At 44.6% G+C, this 18,693-nt stretch overlaps 1 long non-coding RNA gene across 1 annotated transcript; it reads right to left on the bottom strand.

Annotated features, from left to right (window-relative positions):
- Positions 1–8,481: 8,481 nt before the first annotated feature.
- On the bottom strand, positions 8,482–18,137 carry LOC139603194 (uncharacterized). Its single transcript, XR_011683610.1, has 3 exons — positions 17,864–18,137; positions 17,687–17,785; positions 8,482–8,677 (listed from the first exon to the last, which is right to left on the bottom strand). It is a non-coding gene; the product is annotated as an uncharacterized lncRNA (long non-coding RNA).
- Between the last annotated feature and the right edge of the window lie 556 nt (positions 18,138–18,693).

Here is an 18,693-nt window from a genome sequence, read left to right as displayed (position 1 = left end):
GAAAGGAAGGGCTATGGATGTAACTCCTTCTTGGAATCTCTGCTGCCCACAGTGACCCCAAGATGTGTTAAAAGTCTCTTTTCCCAGCCCAGCAGTTGAAGAAGGAGTCAGAGCTCTTCATTTCTCGTTCTCAAGGTTGTTCATTGTTTCTTATCTATAAAATTCTTCCTCTGGCCTGCCCAGGTCCGTTCAGCAGGACAGACAGAGGCACTCTGGTGTTATCTTTTTATACCAAAAACTACCTGTACAATGTTTACAATTCCTTTCCAATACCTATCACCTGTGTTAGACACTGAGCTTCTACTCTAAACCAATCCCAAAGTGCCACCAGCACAGCAGAAGATGGAGGCCAAGAAGAAGAAGAAGAAGGAGAAAGGCTGGACATGCCCAGATTCCTCCATCTTGCTCCCTGAACCCCCATTCTAAAATCCCCAAAAAGTCTATTTTTTACCCCATGACAAACTAACCATTATTCTACTTAACTCTTCTGACTTGTAATTCTTCATATAAAGGTTGGTAATTGTTTTTTCCAAGGGCTAAATCAAAGGCACAGGGGTCTTGGGCTCTGTGCCAAGGTCTCTGAGCCCCCCAGGCAGGGGCTCCAGCCCTCCAGGGCATCCAGAGGAATTTCCTGGGTTCCCACACCTCCCGCTGCTTAACACCTCATTCACTGACTGCAAAGTGTCCAAAATTCACTGCATTATCAAAGCACCCCTCACCCCATGGACCAGAGCATCCACCAGATCACAGCTCACCAGCAGAGCCCTGCAGTGGCTCCCTCAGCCCCAGACAGCTCCTGTCACTGTGTCACAGCCCCTGGCACTGCCAGGGACCCCTTGGGTCAGGAACCTTTCCAGAGCAGCATCTGACCCACCTGGAATGGCAGTTTTGTTTAGGGCATCCCAAGAGTTAAATCTCAATGCTGTTTTCTCTTGGTGGGAATGAGAGAAGCAAAACAACACAGAAATTAAAAAAAAGAAAAAATAGAGCTAGGGAGGGAGAGGGAAAAAAAAAAAAGAAAAAAAAAAGAAAAAAAACAAGCCTAAAACAAAACCCTGGAAAGAGAGAAACAAATATGGTTTAATAACTGGGACGCAATCTACAGTTTGTGAAATTAAAGCCCTGCTTTCTGCTGGCTGGCTGCCAAAGTTAGGCACAAACAAATCCAGGGAAAAGCAGGTTAATGAGAGACATCCTGAACAAAAAATAGCAAAAAAGAGAAAGCAACAAACTCACAGAGCTCCTACTGATGAGATAAATAAGATTTGAACTGACATTATCTGTTCCACTTGCTGTGCATATTTTATTTGCTGCAGCCAGTCTTTAAGTCTCCTAGACACAGTTTTCAGCCTCATCCTCTCAGCAGCCATCACTGCATCCATCTTATCCATCCTTCAACTTGTCCAGCCCTGATTACAGTGGGATTTGGTTGCATCCTGAGCCTGTTGCTAGGACAGAGGCAGCTGCATTGGGAAGGCATTTGCTGCACGCTGCATCTGTCAGGAGGCTGCAGAGCCAGAAGATTTCTTGATATGATAGACCAGGTGTCAAAAGCAATAAATAAAAATAATAGTGAGAATCCCTGATGAGATAGGAACTCAGCTTTTCAGAAGTGTCAGCCTGTAGCTGTCTTTGCTGAAGGTATTTTTAACTTATTTTGATTGTTTTCCAATCTCCATCTGATGTTCCAGCTCAGTTCTTCTGCAATTATTTCTCCCCCTGGTGCAGGCTTGTTTGAACTTTCAAGACTAATGGGATGCTGTAAGGAACCAAATCACAAAATCTGTAATTTCCACCAGGTTTTCTGAAACTGCAGGTTTGAGTCCCATGACCTGACTTAGAAGTTAAATTCGGGTTACACAGAGGTTACAGCTAAACTGCTGCAAAAATCCTTCTCCTCTGGAGCTGTTGACTTCCAAAAGGATGGAAAAGGAAAAATCCAAACAAGTTCTTTTACCTCCTGCACACACCCACGTGCCTGAGTGAAAAGAGCAGTCAGGGGCCTTGGTAATGAGACAAAGCCAATTAGGAAGAAACACAGAAGCTGATATAAAGGTATTTAACAATGCTTTTTCCTTCCTTTTTGGGAGTCTGCAAGAACCATCTTCCTCACAAAACCACATTGGACAGTTTTTTTCCTCTTTCCCAGTTCTACAGGAATCTGTCTGGGGAAAGATGTATGACCCCACCCGGAATAAAATCCCAAAGTCTCTAAAAAAACCCACTCTGATTTCACAGACAGAACCTCAGTATTTTGGTTTCCACATTCACAAGTCCCATCCTCTGTTTCCTAATGAATTGCACCTACCAGCTTTTTCCATATGGCCACTGGGCTGGTGGCCAAAGGCATGGAATAAAATGTACATTCAGCAGGGTTTGAGCTCATGCTTTGAGCTTGAGTCTTCCAGAAAACAACCTGGAGCTTTCCTCTTTCAGCTGCACAGGTTCAGCAGGATTTATCTGTTGGTCAAATATCACTCCAGAAGCACAAACATCTTTGATTTGGGCTTAAATGTGGACACAGCTTCAGCAATGCATTCATTCACTCTGCTTCAGAGATACTGAGGGTCTGATAAATTAAAGTATTGCCTAGAATTTTCTTTAAAAAAGGATTTTTCTCCACGATTTAGGACTGTATTTCCCTCCCCTTTCCAAGATTTGGATGATTGAGGCTGTCAGAGGTGTCCAGTCTCTGTTCATATAAAGTCTGGTCTCCTTTTATATGTATTCAATGCACAGAAAACTTCCAAAAGGACCATTTATCCACCCATTTTAATAACTATTTAGTCAGGGATGACTGAATTTGTGTTGGTAGGTCAGACAGAATGCCTGACCTTTTGGCTGCTAAATTTAGGGGAAGTAAGTCTTATTTTCTTAGACAAATCCCTTTGAGAACTCTTTGTATTACAGAAAATCCAGCTCCAGCTCTCAACCAGAACAGTGGAGCATCCCAGCCTTACACAATCAGAAGGTCCAGATCTACCAATTAACTCATTTCAGAGTCCTCTCCTTGGATGTAACCCCACAGAGCTTGTCCATTTTCTGTGCTAATGCATCATAAAAATCCCATAGGCAAAAATAAATAGAAGCCTTTCCTTTCCTTTCCTTTCCTTTCCTTTCCTTTCCTTTCCTTTCCTTTCCTTTCCTTTCCTTTCCTTTCCTTTCCTTTCCTTTCCTTTTTCCTTTCCTTTTTCCTTTCCTTTCCTTTCCTTTCCTTTCCTTTCCTTTTTCCTTTCCTTTCCTTTCCTTTTTCCTTTCCTTGAAATTTCCTTTCCTTAAAATTTCCTTTCCTTAAAATTTCCTTTCTTTTCCTTGTCACATGCATGAGGGGCAAAAAGGTTTCTCCAGACAATGTAATTCCATGTTAATTCCAACAGACACACAGGGAAATATGGCACTGAAAAGCCACAGAGGGTTTTGAGCATCTTCCTGCTGACAGGACAGCTAGACGGCCACTGAGGTGCTATTAATTAGCAAAGGAGTCATGGATTGAAAATCCCTGGGACCACAATCTCTTTTTCTGTGATGTCTTTCAGGCCTCAGTCTGGGCTTAGAGCCCTCACCACCCCAAGAACATCAGCGTGCTTCAGGATGTTGGCAAAGCCTAAAGGATGTGTGGAGATAAATGCCTTTGATAAGTACGAGCCAGTTCACACCCTCGCAATTACAGTGAGGAATCCCACCAGGAAAGCCAAGAAATGCAAGGGCAAAGAAAAAAAACAGGTGAGGAAAACTCAGGAAAAGGGGAAGAATCAGACACCAGCTGTGTGTGATCTTCCCCAGCCTGAGGAAGTCATTGCAAGTCTCCACATGTCCCATTGCAGGGGGAGTGCTGAGAGGAGATGGGGGAAGTGTGATGGGAAGGAAGGCAAACAGTGGTTGGGTGATAAGAAACAACCCGTGCACGGGAAAAATAAAATAAAATCATTAAAAGGATGACATTAAGTTATTTAATTTTAGGGAGAAAAGGATGTCTTTTACAGGAGGAAATAAAATTTATATGCTGAGCTCTGGACTGTGATGCTGTCTACTCTGTGCACTTTGGTTCCCTTCAACCACAAGACACAAAGATGCAGTGATTAGCTGAGAACTCCAGTACGTAGATTTGTACATAATTCATATTTTGACTTCTCTAAGTTTGCATAATAAATAGTTTAAACACTGCAGAAAATGTCTGAGAGAGGAAATTAGGATTCTGAATGAAAAAGTTAATTATACCTCGAAGGATTTTTTTTTTCAGATATATACAGGCTAGAAAAAAAGAGCCTAGAAGTGGATAATTTAGGAGATGGAAATGCAGAAAATTATGGGAGTGGTAGCAACAGGAGAGTTATCGCCTTAAATAGGATAATTAGACTAATTTAATTTTTTAAACTGTGGCATTGCATTATAGACAAACAATTCAATAAATAGCAGCCTGAACACTGCTGCTGCAGCTCCTGATGCTTTTCGGGGCTGTGGAGAATTTGGCTTTTCATTTTCAGCAGATTTGTCTGCAGCAGGAATACTGAATTATCAAAATGGGTTGCTTCCTATAGTAAGTCATAAAGGGCAGGGACAGGAAATTATGGAGGAGTGGAAAGGAATATTGACATCATTAAATCAATCACTGCTGATTGGACCCAGGGACTGATGAAGCAGTGATTGGATCTGAAGCTGGAAGACACTGGGGACCAGCTCTTTAAAGATATTTAACTTTTGCTGATTAAAATAGGAGTTAGTCACCTAAATAGGGGTTAGATGGCTGATATCATGAGGAACCCAAAATATCTTGGGCCTGAATATTGATCCTGAAGGAAAGCATGTTCAGAAGTGATGACACCAAATTGTGCTTTAGGATATGCATGACAGTGCACCTACACCCCTGGTGAGTGAGAGCAGGAGAAAGAGAACAAAGCAAATATCAGATATATGAACTAAAGCCGACCTTAGCCCAAGAGAAGGATGTGGGGTCTGTCTGTCTGTCTGTCTGTCTCTGCCCCGACACGGGCAGGGTGGTTCTTGGGTGGCACGTGATTCAAAGGACGAGTCTGGACTCTTCAGCTTTTCCATCTTCAGATTGTTTATTGTTCCTTATCTACAAAATTTTCTGTCTGCCCAACAGAGGTCTGATCTGCAAGGCAGCCAAGGGCACTCTGCCCACCCACAGGGCGGTCGTGTCTTTTTATACTAAAATCTACGTACACAATATTTACCTTTATTTTCCAATACTTTTCACCCATGTTAGCAAGTGCACCTTCACCATAAACCAATCCCCAAGTGCCAACATCACCACAGGAGATGGAAGACAAGAAGAAGAAAGAAGAAGGACGAGACACGCCCTGATCCCTCCATCTTGTCTCCATAACCCCCCTGTACCAAAAACCTTAAAGTTTATATTTCACCCTATAAATGTGTCCCTTTTACACCCTTCACTCTAAAGTGATTCTCATGCCCTCAAACTGCTGTCACTTCTGTGGATGGATGAAAATCAAGCCACCAAGCACTCTTGGCAACATTCCAGGATTTCCGAGACCCCCCAAGGGTTCTCCTGGCATCTCTGGACATCGGGAGCGATGTGCTGAGTTCCCACAGAAGGAGATAGGAATTCTTGTCCTGGAAGTGCCTTTCACTCATTTTTAGTCCATGTAGTGGAAATCCTCTGTACACCCTGACACAGGAGCTGGGACAGCAGTGCTGGGAGTCTCTGATAACACCTCAGTGTATTCTGAGGTGCCTTTCAGCTCTGGCTGCCTCAGCTGTCACCCACACACTGCTCTGCAGGCAGATAAACTCCTGCATGCTCCTGTTTGTCTCCCCTCTGCTGCTCTCAGTCACACTTCGGGCTTGCATTGATTCTCCAGCACATTGAGGAGCCATTGAGGGGCAGGGATGCAGCAGAGCAAGCTGCCTTCAGTTCCACAGCCATGAAGTGACACCTGCCAGCCTCTCACACAGCATCTGATCACAAATTAAAGGGATGATTGATGCTCTAAGGAGGGGATGCCCTTCCTGTCTCACAGGCTGTTTGGGGAAGGCACCAATTCACAGGCAGCAAGGAGAGCCTGGGCTCTCTTGGCAAACTCTTCTTTGGCTGCAGACTTCACTCATCAGCTCATTAGTGCCAAATGTGGGGTAAGGAAGATTCAAAATGTTTTTTCTTGAGTGTCATTTGCCTTCCAGGTGAAAGAGGTGTAGATCAACCTGTGCCCAAGTGTCAGGATCTCTCGCTGGTCACAGTGACCCCAAGAAAAGCTGGAAAGTCTCTTTTCCCAGCCCAGTGCTTGAAGAAGGACTCAGGGCTCTTCATTTCTCGGTCTCAAGGTTGTTTATTGTGTCTTATCTATAAAATTCTTTCTCCTGCCCTGCCCAGGTCCATCCAGCAGGACAGTTCCAGGCACTCTGCCTGCCCCCAGGGCAGTGTTGTGTCTTTATACTAAAAACTACCTGTACAATGTTTACAATTCCTTTCCAATACCTATCACCTGTGTTAGACACTGAGCTTCTACTCTAAACCAATCCCAAAGTGCCACCATCACAGCAGAAGATGGAGGCCAAGAAGAAGAAGGAGAAAGGCTGGACACACCCAGATTCCTCCATCTTGCCCCTGAACCCCCATACCAAAAACCCCAAAATCGACTTTTCCACCCTGTGATAACTTCACTATTATTCTACCTAAACTGTTGTGGCTTGCAGACCTTCATCTAAGGTTGGTGATTTGCTCCATGGGTCACAATCAAACCCACACAGGTGCTCTGGGCTCTGTGCCAGGGTCTCTGAGCCCCCTGGCAGGGGTCCTGGCCATCCTGGACAGCCACAGGGGTGTCCTGGGGTCCCACATAGCCCAAGGGATGGGGAAGGGCCTTTCTTCTAGGAGAGGTGCTTCAAAGTGGCCCTGGATTTTTTGTGCAGAGGATCAAAGGGTGTTCCCTGTGCTCCCAAACCTGCAGTGGGAGGAAACAACCCCCCCTGACTCTAGCAGGTTACCTATAACTCACCTCTTTTATTTTTATTATTATTTTTCTGTGCATATTAATTGTGTTATAATAGCAAGAAGTTTAAGTGACTCCAGAATGGGCAGCCAGATGATTGTGAGGTGTTTTTTCAGCAAAGGTTTTGGTTTGGTTTTTTTTTAACCTGATGTGATTTATGTGATTCTTAAGAAACTTAACATTAAGGAATGGCAACCTACAGCACATACAGCAACAGATCCAGATGGATGAAAACATGGAAGAGTTGAGTTATGCACCTGCCAGACTTGAAGAAACTAATTATGCAAGCCCTAATTTTTATGGCATATCAAATTAAAATTGGTTCCTGGATGTCTGGTAGGAAATAACATTTGGTGGGAATTGTATGAGGACCAGAGAAGGACAAACATAGTTCCTACATTTGGAAAGGGAAGAGGTAGCCCCAGGGAACTACAGACCAGTCATTTTAACCCAGAAAAAATAATAGATTAAATTATTAATTAATTTATAAGCCCCTGGAGGATAATAAAAAATAAGAGGTGCAGTCAACATGGACTTGCAAAGAACAATTTCTGTCATATTAATCTAATTTTCTTCCTTATAAAAGCCACCTGCCATAGTGGTTTAGGAGGATGCAGCAGCTGTGATGTATCTTGATTTTAATATCATCCCACTGCATTTTCTTAGAAGCAAACAAGGAAAATATGATCTAGTGGAAGTCCTGAATCAGGATGGGCCCTCAATTGGCTGAGGAGTCACACATGAATAGTTCTCCTCTAAACTGGAAGGACATTAGGATTGGAGTCCCACATTACTTCAATATTTTCATTATCCATGTGGATGATGTACTGAGGTGCACATCTATAAAATTTGCAAGTGACACTTTGCTGGAAGGGACTGCGAGCAGTTTGGGAGACAGGATTGGAATTTAAAAGGATTCTGATTCATCAGAGGAGCAGCAGGAAATCAACAAGATGAAATTCAATAGGACAATGGTGCAAATGACTCCTCAGGAAGGAGAAACCACAGCTGTGTCCGTGAAAGGGAGAAAAACTGCCCTGATGGGAAAGTGGAAACTGCCCTGATGGGAAAGGAGAAGGCTCTGGGGTTCTGGTGCTTGCCAGGATGAATGTGAATTTCCAGGGAGGAGAGGAAGGTCTCCTCTGGAAGGCAGCACCAGGCAGGTCACCCATCCTGCTGGGCTGGGACTGGGGGCTTCAGCTGGACAGGGAGGGTTGGGCACCCATGTCCTGATGTGCCCAGAGTGCAGAGATTCAAACAGGGGCCAGCAAGGAGGGGAGAAGCTCCAGCCTGTCAGAAAAGCTGAAATAGTTAAACCTTAATAAGAAAAGACTGAAAGAGGCCACAGTGCAGTTCAGTGATGGGCTGCAGGACACCTCAGTGGGTTCTGAGGGTGTAAGACAATTAGTCTGAGGCTTAATTCCCAACAGGAAGGAGAAGTGTGTTAAAGTAAGAAATTTTAGCTCTTTAATCAACTAGAAAGGACAGCCATGAATTATCCTTTACTGGGTGCTTTAAAGAATACTTTAATAAGCTTTCTGTTGATGGACATCTAGATCAGGGCTGTTACATTTCTTTAAGCTGAGAAGTGACTTCCATTTCAATTGGGATCCCAATCTCTGTCTTTGGAAGTGATCAGAAAGCCATCCTGGAGATAAATCTCTCTGCCAGAAGCTCCATCAAAATCAATGCAGCTCCATACAATCCTGAAATAGATTTAAGGAAAAATAAATTGTGTTCAGAAGAGTTGTAAGTACATACATTAACAACCAATGTATGCTAATCCATCCCTATCAATCCAATGGTAAAATAATAACATCCAAAAATAAAATTTTGCTGCTTCTATTTCAATTTTGAAAGAGTTCAGTGTCTGAAATCTCTTCTGGCTTTTTTTTTCCCCCTCAATTATATAATTTGGGATAATAAGAAGTAATACTTCTCACAAGCCTTTCCTCACTTAAACCATGGTAGCTACAGTATTCTTCCTACTCTTCCTACCCACAGCAGACTTCTTCATAAATAAAGTCTGTGGGAGTCTGGTACTTCACACATGAATATCCTGTCTTTCCCCATGCTCCTCACAATGGTAATCCCTGCCATGGTTATTATTTATTCAAAAGGTAATGAATAATAATAAATAATGTAGATGATTACTGAGGTGTGATTAATGAATAATGATAAATAATGGGGGGGGAAGTATTGTTGCTTGTCAGATAATATCTATTTATTACAAACCATGAAGTAGGGCAGGAAAGCCTCATGCAGTGATGAAATAACCACAGTCTTTCACCATTTTCACAAGGGTTGAAGGCTCTTAGAGTCAAATTTTCTTCAAAATGCTCCATTTTCTATGCATTGATTCCCCTTAACAATCTACATCATGGTAAAACTGCTAGAGGCAGAGAAATGGCACAAATTTACCCCATCTTTTGGGTGCTTAAATAAGCAAGAAACTCTTCTGAACATCACATCAGCATTTCAGGTGCTGAGGTCTTGGATATTTGATTCTGAGGGTTTAGTTTGAGTGCATTATTTTCCTTAAGATTGGCCTCACATAGCCAATTACACACATCCCACAGTCTACCACACTGATAGAAACATCATCAGCTGAAAGAAAGAAGAAGGAAAAATGAGGAAGCAAATCCTGCTTTTGATTCTCATCTTAATGGTAATGAGAAAAATTGTGGCTAATTACAGGGGTTAATTGGCGTTTGCACAGGTGCAGATGTGACATGTAAGCACACACTCTGCTACAGATGTTGAAACCTAGTGTTAATTTCCTAAGGAATTACTTTGATTTAACAAAACACAGGCACCTGAACTGGATGTAAACAGGCTCAGTGGCTTAGAACAGCCAGGAATCTGCCCAGGGCATCCAGGTCTTGCACTAAAACCTGAAATCAGGTTCCTGGGGAAGAGACTGAGCTGGTTCCTCTCTTACAGGTGAAAATCTGGAAGAATAGTGAGGAAACTGGAGCTGCACTGGCACAGGGTGCCCAGAGCAGCTGTGGCTGCCCCATCCCTGGGAGTGCTCAAGGCCAGGCTGGATGAGCTTTGGGGCACCCTGGGATAATGGAAGGTGTCCCTGCCCATGGCAGGGGGTGGAATGAGATCTTTAAAGTCTTTTCCACCTCAAACCATTGTGTGGTTCTGAAACAATGGGGTTTTCTCAAGCTTCGTGCCTGGCCTGAGCAGAGGTGCAGTTTCCTCAGGTTGTTGCCAAGGCTGCAGAGCCGTGGTCAGGCTGTGTCTGCAGCAGGCAGGGGTTTGTGTCTGACACCACAAAAGGCAGAAATAAAAGAACACTTTCCATTTTAATGAGGTGCAGCAGAGAATGGAGCACCTTGGTGTGAGAGGCTCCCTCATTCTGATCCAGGGGGGAGCTGGGCAGCACCACTGGGTTCCTGATAAGCATCTGGTGGTGATTTACTGATTTCCAGATTTTACTTCCATTTAACAGCTGGATCAGCATCCACTGCTCATCTCTTAAGGGGTGCAGCAGAAACCTTTGGTGTGTAAACAGCCTGGCAAGAAATCAGCAAGAGAAAGGGTTGGGAAGAGGAGGAAAATTACTTCAGATGATACCAGCAAACCCTGCCAAGATCAGTTTTCCTCCTTTGAGATTATTTGATGCATCACTCTGCAAACTGAAGCAGAAAAGACACAAGAAAAAAAACATGGAAAGGAGAGGCTGGAGGCTACCAGGCTCTTCTGGTGTTCTACCAATGATTTGGTGATTAATAACAGGAAACTCACTGAGCTTCTTGTGAGATTTGCCACCTCTCAGGCTTTGTGCTCTTAATCCATTTGATAGCCTTTAGAATATTGTTTCTCTTTTCAAATGGATAATTACTTTTTAAAAAAATATCAAAGTTCCATCACAATTTTAATGTACAGCTGCACAGAAATAATGCCAAACCTCTGAGCCTCATTAATCTGTTTCCTCCCCATTTTGCCTGTTGATAGCACATGGATGTGCATTTTCTTTCTCAGTTCAATTGCTTTCTGCCATCAGTTCATGCACCACGTCCAGGTGCTGTGCAGACCACGGGCTGAGAAACAGTTCTTCAGAGACTGTGCCATGAGAGAGCAAATGTGGTCAGCAGAAGTGGGAAAGTTCATGAATGACCTGCAGTCAACCCTTTTGCTTTCCAGTAGGGTCAGGAAGATCAATGCTTTTGAAGACATGAACTTGCCTGGGCTGTTTTTAAAAGCCTCCAGTGATGGTGATTTCACATTCTCCCCAGGCACAGCAGGAAGAGCTCTGAGAGCTCAGCTACCTTGAAAATTGAGGCTGAGCAAGGCAGAGTTTTCCTTCCATCCAGGAAGACCTTGGAAAAGCAGAAAAGCAGGCAGGAGAAGCCCAGAGAGAGCCATGAATGACCCCTGTGGGAAGGCAGCAGCTGGCAGCCACCTCAGCCTCAGCACGTGGAGATGAATTGCAGGTGCTCCCATCCCATAAGTCTATGAAGTTCCCTTTCCCTTTAATATTTATGGGAAGCCACTCTAACATATCAAAGGTGTGCTCATCTTTACTCCATTACTCACGAGAGAGATAACTCAATGTGTCAAAGATGCCCTGATCAAGGGGCAATTTCTCTTCTCCCCATGCCAAATGCAGACCAGGTGGAAATGGATGCATCTCCAGGAAAATTGTATCTTTTCATGCTGGCACAGAGCAGAGCCCTCTTGCTCAGTCTACTGGAACATTTCCCAGACACCAATGTCAGCTCCTCAGCTCAATCCAGTGCACATCACATGGCCCCTTTTCTTTAAGCAGCCCTACAGAAAGAACAGACTGGAATCGTGCTTTCATGCCTTAGTACTTTGTTTAAGAGCATGAAATTGTCTCTTGGTGAGAAAGATGGAGGCTTTCAAGCTGGCAAAGAAGAGACATTTTTAAGCACTTTAACCCAGAGGGATGTAATAGCTGCCGAGGCTGGGATTCATCTCCCTTCCCTTCAGAAGAGGAGCAGGGAGAGGGCTGGGATAATCACCCCAATCTCTCTTCAGGCTGGGGCTGTGGGTGCCTCCCCAGAGGATCCCTCTGACCCAGATTAGAGCCAGCTCTGGAGAGGGAAATGAGGCCTCTTCCAGGGGAGCCTGGTGTGACCACATCAGCCTCAGGGGCTGAACACCTAGATGGGTAAATTAAGGAAATGAGTCTCCCTCTGCCTGGCATACAGAATTCCAGCAGTGTAAATCCCTGTGCACTAAGAGCAGTTTATGAAATTCTGCTTCAACCTCGTGTCAAGTTCTGAGAAATAAAAACAAACAAACAAACAAACAAACAAACAAACAAAAAACCTGGGGGAAAGTATCCTTGTGAAGCCAATTTATTTCAACATTTTAAAAAATTCAGAAATTCTAGGGTGCTCCCAGCCCCAAAAGTTGCTTTGGAAATCCCAGGGAAATTCCATGCACAAGCCAGGCTTAGGGAAGGTACCCAGAAAAAAGAACAATCTTTGGAAATAAAATTGCATAGGGAATAGAAAATGAGCAATGAAGCTTCAAAAAGTCTTTTTTTTTTTTCTTCCTTTTTTGAATCTCAGAATTCCTCTGGCTTCATCATTATCTGTCTTATCTTAGGAAGGCTTAGCATGAGTTTTCATTGACCTTTGGGGTTTTGTTGTTGTTGTTTTGGAGGGAGGGGTTTTGGTGTTTTCTTTGTTTCCTTGACTTATTACTCCCCCCTTTTTCTGTACTCCTGCATCTCCAAATAAATCCAAGAGAGCTTTATTATTTATAAAGCAGCATAAATATAAATACTGGTGCTTTACACACCAGTACAAATGTATTGTCTGCCCTCAAAGGAGTCTCAGCTTCCAGAAGATACCAAAGCCTGTGGAACAGGTGGAGGAATGGGATCATCACCAGGGCATTGGGATGGAGAGGGCACCACCATCAACACTTCTGTGGGAGAGGCTGGTGCCTTGTGGGGTCCCTGGCCATGGCAGGGGTTTGGGGTGAGGTTGGCCTTAAGGTCCCTTCCAGCCCAAACCATTCTGGGATTCTGTGATCTTCTCTACAGGGAGGGCTGTACATTTGATAGCCTTCAACGTGAAAAGCAAACAAAAGAGAAGCTGAGGACCAGGGGTCATTTTATCATAGAATCATAAAATCCTAGAATGGTTTGGGTTTGAAGAGACCTTAAAGCTCATCTCATAACCCCCCACCTTCCACCATCCCAGGCTGCTCCAAGCCCTGTCCAACCTGGCCTTGGACACTTCCAGGGATCCAAGGGCAGCCTGTGGGCAACATTTTATTTATGCTTCATGAAGGGTTGCTTCAGACAAGCTCAGTCTTGTCCTGGGGGCTGAGGGGCAGCTGCCACCTGCATTATTTAATCAGGAGAAACAGAGTCCACCATCCTCCCCCCACGATATGAACCCAAGATCAATGGCAACTTGAATGTTCTGTGGGGACAAGAGGAGACTGGAATACTCCAGCAGAGCTCATTTGGATGCCACCTGGGTCTGTGCAATTCTAATGCAGCACTGCCAGTAGGAATGCTCTCCCTCTTCTCTGAAAAGAACATTTTGAGTGTTGCCTGTGTGGAAGGTAAAGAGGCCCAGACAATCAATGTGTTGAAGTACATGGCTTTGAACGGGGTGGGGAGATGGAAAGTCATTGAGGAATAAAAACAAATGTTTCTGGGTACTGCTGAAGTACATCCTGTGCTGTGCAGTCTTGGAGCAAGCGTGCTCTATTTTGGCTAAAATGGCCATGAGGTGTTTTCACAATGCAGAAAAGGAAAAAGCTGGAATTGCTGCTCTTAAACCAGAAAGTGAGAAAAGGAAGATGATGGACACAAGTGAGGCAGATACCATCTCAAACACATCTTTGTTGGCTCTGTGTTATGAGAATAAGCTCTACAGCACCTGTGGACACAAAATGCATCAGGCTGCACACCTCCATGGCCCTGCACACAGCAGCACATGCACACACTCCTCCTGCATCCTGCATGAGCTCTGTTGCATTTTCCAGCTCCAAAGCTGCTCAGGGGGCATTCCTGACCACACACAGACAAGACATGCACAGCACAGACTGTGCATTCTGCTCAGTGACACGACAATTTGCCATTGAAATCATTATCACAATAATTACTGTGGGTGCTGGGATGTATTTCATCATCCTACATGAGCCAGTGGGAGGGGAAAATGGAACCACCCCAACACCAGACCTAATAGATCTGCCTGGGTTAATACAGGGATATTCTCAGAGCTCCTGTACATGCATTCATCACCCCAAAACTCACATGGATACACATCCTAAATTTCCATTCCCTCCTTCACCCAGGAACAAACCTCCATCTAAACTTAGGAAACTCTGCCCAAACCTCAGCTGCCATCTATTTACTCCCACACACTCCCTTCCATAGACAAAAAAATTTCCCATCACTGCATTCCTTCTTACCCTGCAGTCAGAAATAAGTCCCAGGAAGCTGCCAGAGGTTTAGAAGCTAAGCCAGCCATGCACAGCTCCACTGCTGCTGACATTACCAGACAGCATTAATTTAATTCCACTCAGTTATGCTTTTAAATTTGATTTGAAAAATGTGTCATAAAATACCATTAAGTACAGTGCAGCATTTTGAAGCAGGCTGTGATGTTCCCTGCACTGACAAAGTCATGGGGAAGGGAATGTAATTTTCATAGCTAAGTACTGGGGGGCATGTTGGGAGAGATTCCTTTAGAGAGTGGGTTGAGTGAATCAAGAATCTTGAATAAACATTATATTCACTAAATAATTTCATGGTGTAGGAGATCCAGAGACCTCTGATTTCATGCTTTAAGGCCAAGGGTTGATGGAGAAAGAAAAGGTAAATACAAGGAGGAGAGGAGAGGAGAGGAGAGGAGAGGAGAGGAGAGGAGAGGAGAGGAGAGGAGAGGAGAGGAGAGGAGAGGAGAGGAGAGGAGAGGAGAGGAGAGGAGAGGAGAGGAGAGGAGAGGAGAGGAGAGGAGAGGAGAGGAGAGGAGAGGAGAGGAGAGGAGAGGAGAGGAGAGGAGAGGAGAGGAGAGGAGAGGAGAGAGGAGAGTCTGTGAAGCAGATTTCATACAATCATGGAGTGGTTTGGGGTGGAAGGGACCTTAAAGATCATCCAGTTCTGTCCCCCTGCCATGGCAGGGACACTTTCCACTGTCCCAGGCTGCTCCAAGCCCCATCCAGCCTGGCCTTGGACACTTCCAGGGATCCAGGGGCAGCCACAGCTGCTCTGCACCCTGTGCCAGGGCCTGCCCTCCCTCACAGGGGAAGAATTTCTTCCTAATATCCAAAGTAAATTTATCCTCTTTCAGTTTAAAGCCATTCCTCCCTGTCCTATCACTACATGTCCATGTAAACACAAAAATCACCACCTTTTGATGGCAGGGTGAGTTTTAACTGGTGCCCATTTTAGCTCCACATCCACTCTCTGGGAGGTTACATCCCTCACAGCGGGCACTAGAGTCCAGTATCATTTTTGGTTTTCCAAAACACAACTTTTCCTCCAATTTCCATGGGCAGCCCATTTGTTCAGCCTTGTGCTAGGCATCCTCAGAAGTACCTGCACACAGAGCTGGCTTGTCTTCTGTGGAAGCTGGCACACAGCACCTACAAACCCATACCTGGTAAGGAAGGAGCAGATGGCCTCATGAAAAGGGCTGTGTTGGAAACATTTTCTCCTATCCAACACCTCAGATTCATTCTTCCTCTGTGCTCAATCTGATTTTTATTCTGAGAAGGCAAAAATTGTTACTGCCTGATTTGTAAGAAAAAAAAATATTTGAGTGAATAAAAAAAAAATTATCTGTTAATTGTCATAAATTTGGGTTTCACTTTCGTTGTGAAAATGTCATCATTTCAGACAAAAATAAACGCTAATGGGGGAGTTAAAAAAAAATTCTTCATGCCCAATATGTCAGAATTTCCTCCTGATGGTTTTGCCCCCTGAGGGATGGGGCTGGTGGCTGTGGCACCTCATGAGGAGCTGGCTTAGGGGGCTGCAGTTCTCTGTGCAGGTCCTTGGCTTTCCCCCTGCTCCTGTTGTGATCCTGTGTGTTTGTGGGGATGAATCTTTTTATCACAGAACCTAACACTGACCAACAGCAAAAAAAAAGATGTGATAATGAGTGTATCTGGACAGCTTTGCTCTGGGTCCTTAAGTCAGCCTTAGAAAGATGGAATGCATTGCCTTCACCCTTTTAATTTAAACCTAAAGTGTGGCTCCTGCAAAGTACCCAGTGAGGGGCTCAGAAGTCTCATTTTCTGAAGTGCTGCCCTTTCATCACTCTCCCTTCTCATCTTGCCCACTTCTCTCTCCCTCTTCTCTCCATGATAATTTTCCCTTTGACCCTGTGATTCTCCAAGCAGAGAATGGGATGGCTGCCTGTCCTCAGCCCTTCCCAGGGACACAGCTGTGAATTCTGAGGGACTCTCACCCTGGCCCTGCTCCCTGACAGCCTTGAAGCCCCTGGAGCACACCTTAGGAATGCTGAGCCATCCACAGCTGCCCAGTCCTGCCTGCTGGTGCTGGCACACACCTGGAATACTGAGCAGCCCACTCCTCACACTGGAATATTGAATGACCCTCAGCCTCCAGCTCTCCCTGAATACCAAACAGCTCTGCACCTTTACAGTGTCTGGAGGGGGAGACGTGGCTCAAAACCAATCCTCCTGCAGCAAGGGGAAAGAAAAAATAAAAAGGTTTGAAAAGATACAGAGAGTCAGGCTGAAGCTGTGGAGTTGGACCCTGAGCTGGGATTTTCCAAAGATGCTATGGAATATAAAGTGCCCAGATGTTACTGGAGGATGTGCTGGGAGCTCAGCACCTACTGCAGCTTCTCCAGATATATTTTTTTTAAATCCAGTTTAAAATTGAGCACGTTTCCTGGTGCACAGAGAAGGGCATTGCTATTCTTAGCAGGTCCTGGTGTCAGCAACACAAGGACAAGGAGCATCTCTGCACTTGGAGAGGGTCAGAGAGGCTGCAGACCTTGTTTGTGAACTTTCAGTGACCTACTCGTGAAGCCCAAACACTCGCTGATTTTTCCTTTCCTGGGGTACCTCAGACAGGAAATGCACAACAAAGGTTATTTGGAAACTCATTTTTCCCCTCCAGGGTGTTAACACAAGCTTTACAAAGGCTTATAATCCCTTTAGACAACAGCAGCAAGAGCAGCAGCAACTACAAAGCCCTGAGCTTGGAACTCAATCCCCTGGTGATGGGCTGAACCCTCTGCTGGGGTTGCAAAGGAAAAGAGAAAGGTGTGAAGATATTTACATCAAACACACAGAACAAGAGGGGATTTTAATCAAACTTCTCTTTTTCATCTCTTCTTTCTTCTCTTGGAACCTGCTCTTTCTTTATCCTGATGAAACTCAGCGCTTGTATTTTTTTTTCCCTCCCCCCCGCATAAAGGAGGATTTAAAAAAAAAAAAAAAAGAAATAATCACAATCCCGCCTGAAAACTCTGAGTATTAAAAACTCCAGGGCAATGCATCTCCAAAATCTGTAAGACTGTAAGAAGATAAGAGACAAAACCCCACAGAAATATTTCCTCTGTGTGTCTTTGGAAGTTGCAGGCGCGTGTATAATACCCCTAAACCAGGGTAATCTGCTTGCCTCCTCCTGCCTCTCCTGGTGCACGAGGATGTTCTTAGCATTAATATTCCTCACACTCCAGCAAATGAACACCCAGGAGGCAGCTGACTCAATCAGTGCTTGTTTTACTTACTGTGTATCGCTGGGAACAAACCATAAACCAGAGCACGGCAGATCCGTAATGCTCATCTCAATCTGCTTCCCCTGCTTGTTCCAGCCCTGATGAACCTTCCTGTGCAGCCAGAATCAAAGGAAAAAAGAATTAAGAAATGCATTATAGCAAACACATTAGCAACGTGTGGTAAATTACCATCGGAGATTCCAGTTCCTCGTGGTAGGAGGGTTTGTGGATAAACACATTTGTTTGCTTCCTTTTTCCTGCTGTCTTCTCCAATGTGTGATTATTCCTCAGTGACATCACAGCTCCCAGGTCTGACGTCATGACTGCTCCCACAGCAACAAAATTGAGTCAAGGACCCATTTGAAACCTGGAGGAAAGATAATTTGGAAAAGGTATTTGTCTATTCTTTCCCATAAAACTGATGGGCTCCTACGACTGCTGTTTGAAGGCTGGAATTTGTTTTAATTAGGATGGCACAATCACAAAATGCAGAGGAGCTAGCTGTTATTTTTGGAACAGATACAGCTGCAGAGGAATTGAGAGAGAAGCCTGTACAGACCATACAGATGAGCTCATTTCACACAGGCAGGATGACGTGTCCAGGTGGATGGGGTGTGATACAGGGATCTTGGATCTCTCTGATCAATTCCTGCTGTCCCTGGTGGAGATCTCCAGTGCAGTCAGCAGCTGGAGGGTGTTGGTTGGATCTCTAAGGACTGCAGTGGGAGCACAGACACTTTAAAAGTGGGATCCTAAGTGAGGAGTGATGGATTGTGCCTCTCCACCTTCCCAGCATCAAAGCCTGCCTTCCTATCAATTCCTCACAGATCTGCTCACCCTAAACCTCACTTTAACCCATCCTACCATTGGTCACTCTATTGACTTGTATGAGTCTCCCAGAGAGGCTTTGATTGAATTTGCAGCAGAAGATATAGATCCAAAGAGACAGAGAGGGAGGTGATGCTGGGGCAGTGGAAAAAGCTTCAGGAGAAAGCTGCCTCTTGGGAAGGTGATGCTGT

This window comes from Agelaius tricolor, unplaced genomic scaffold (assembly GCF_023055355.1).
Source record: "Agelaius tricolor isolate 1412-34295 unplaced genomic scaffold, bAgeTri1.0.p SCAF_37, whole genome shotgun sequence".
NCBI lineage: Eukaryota > Metazoa > Chordata > Aves > Passeriformes > Icteridae > Agelaius > Agelaius tricolor.
This window is presented reverse-complemented; position numbering and strand designations above follow the sequence as displayed.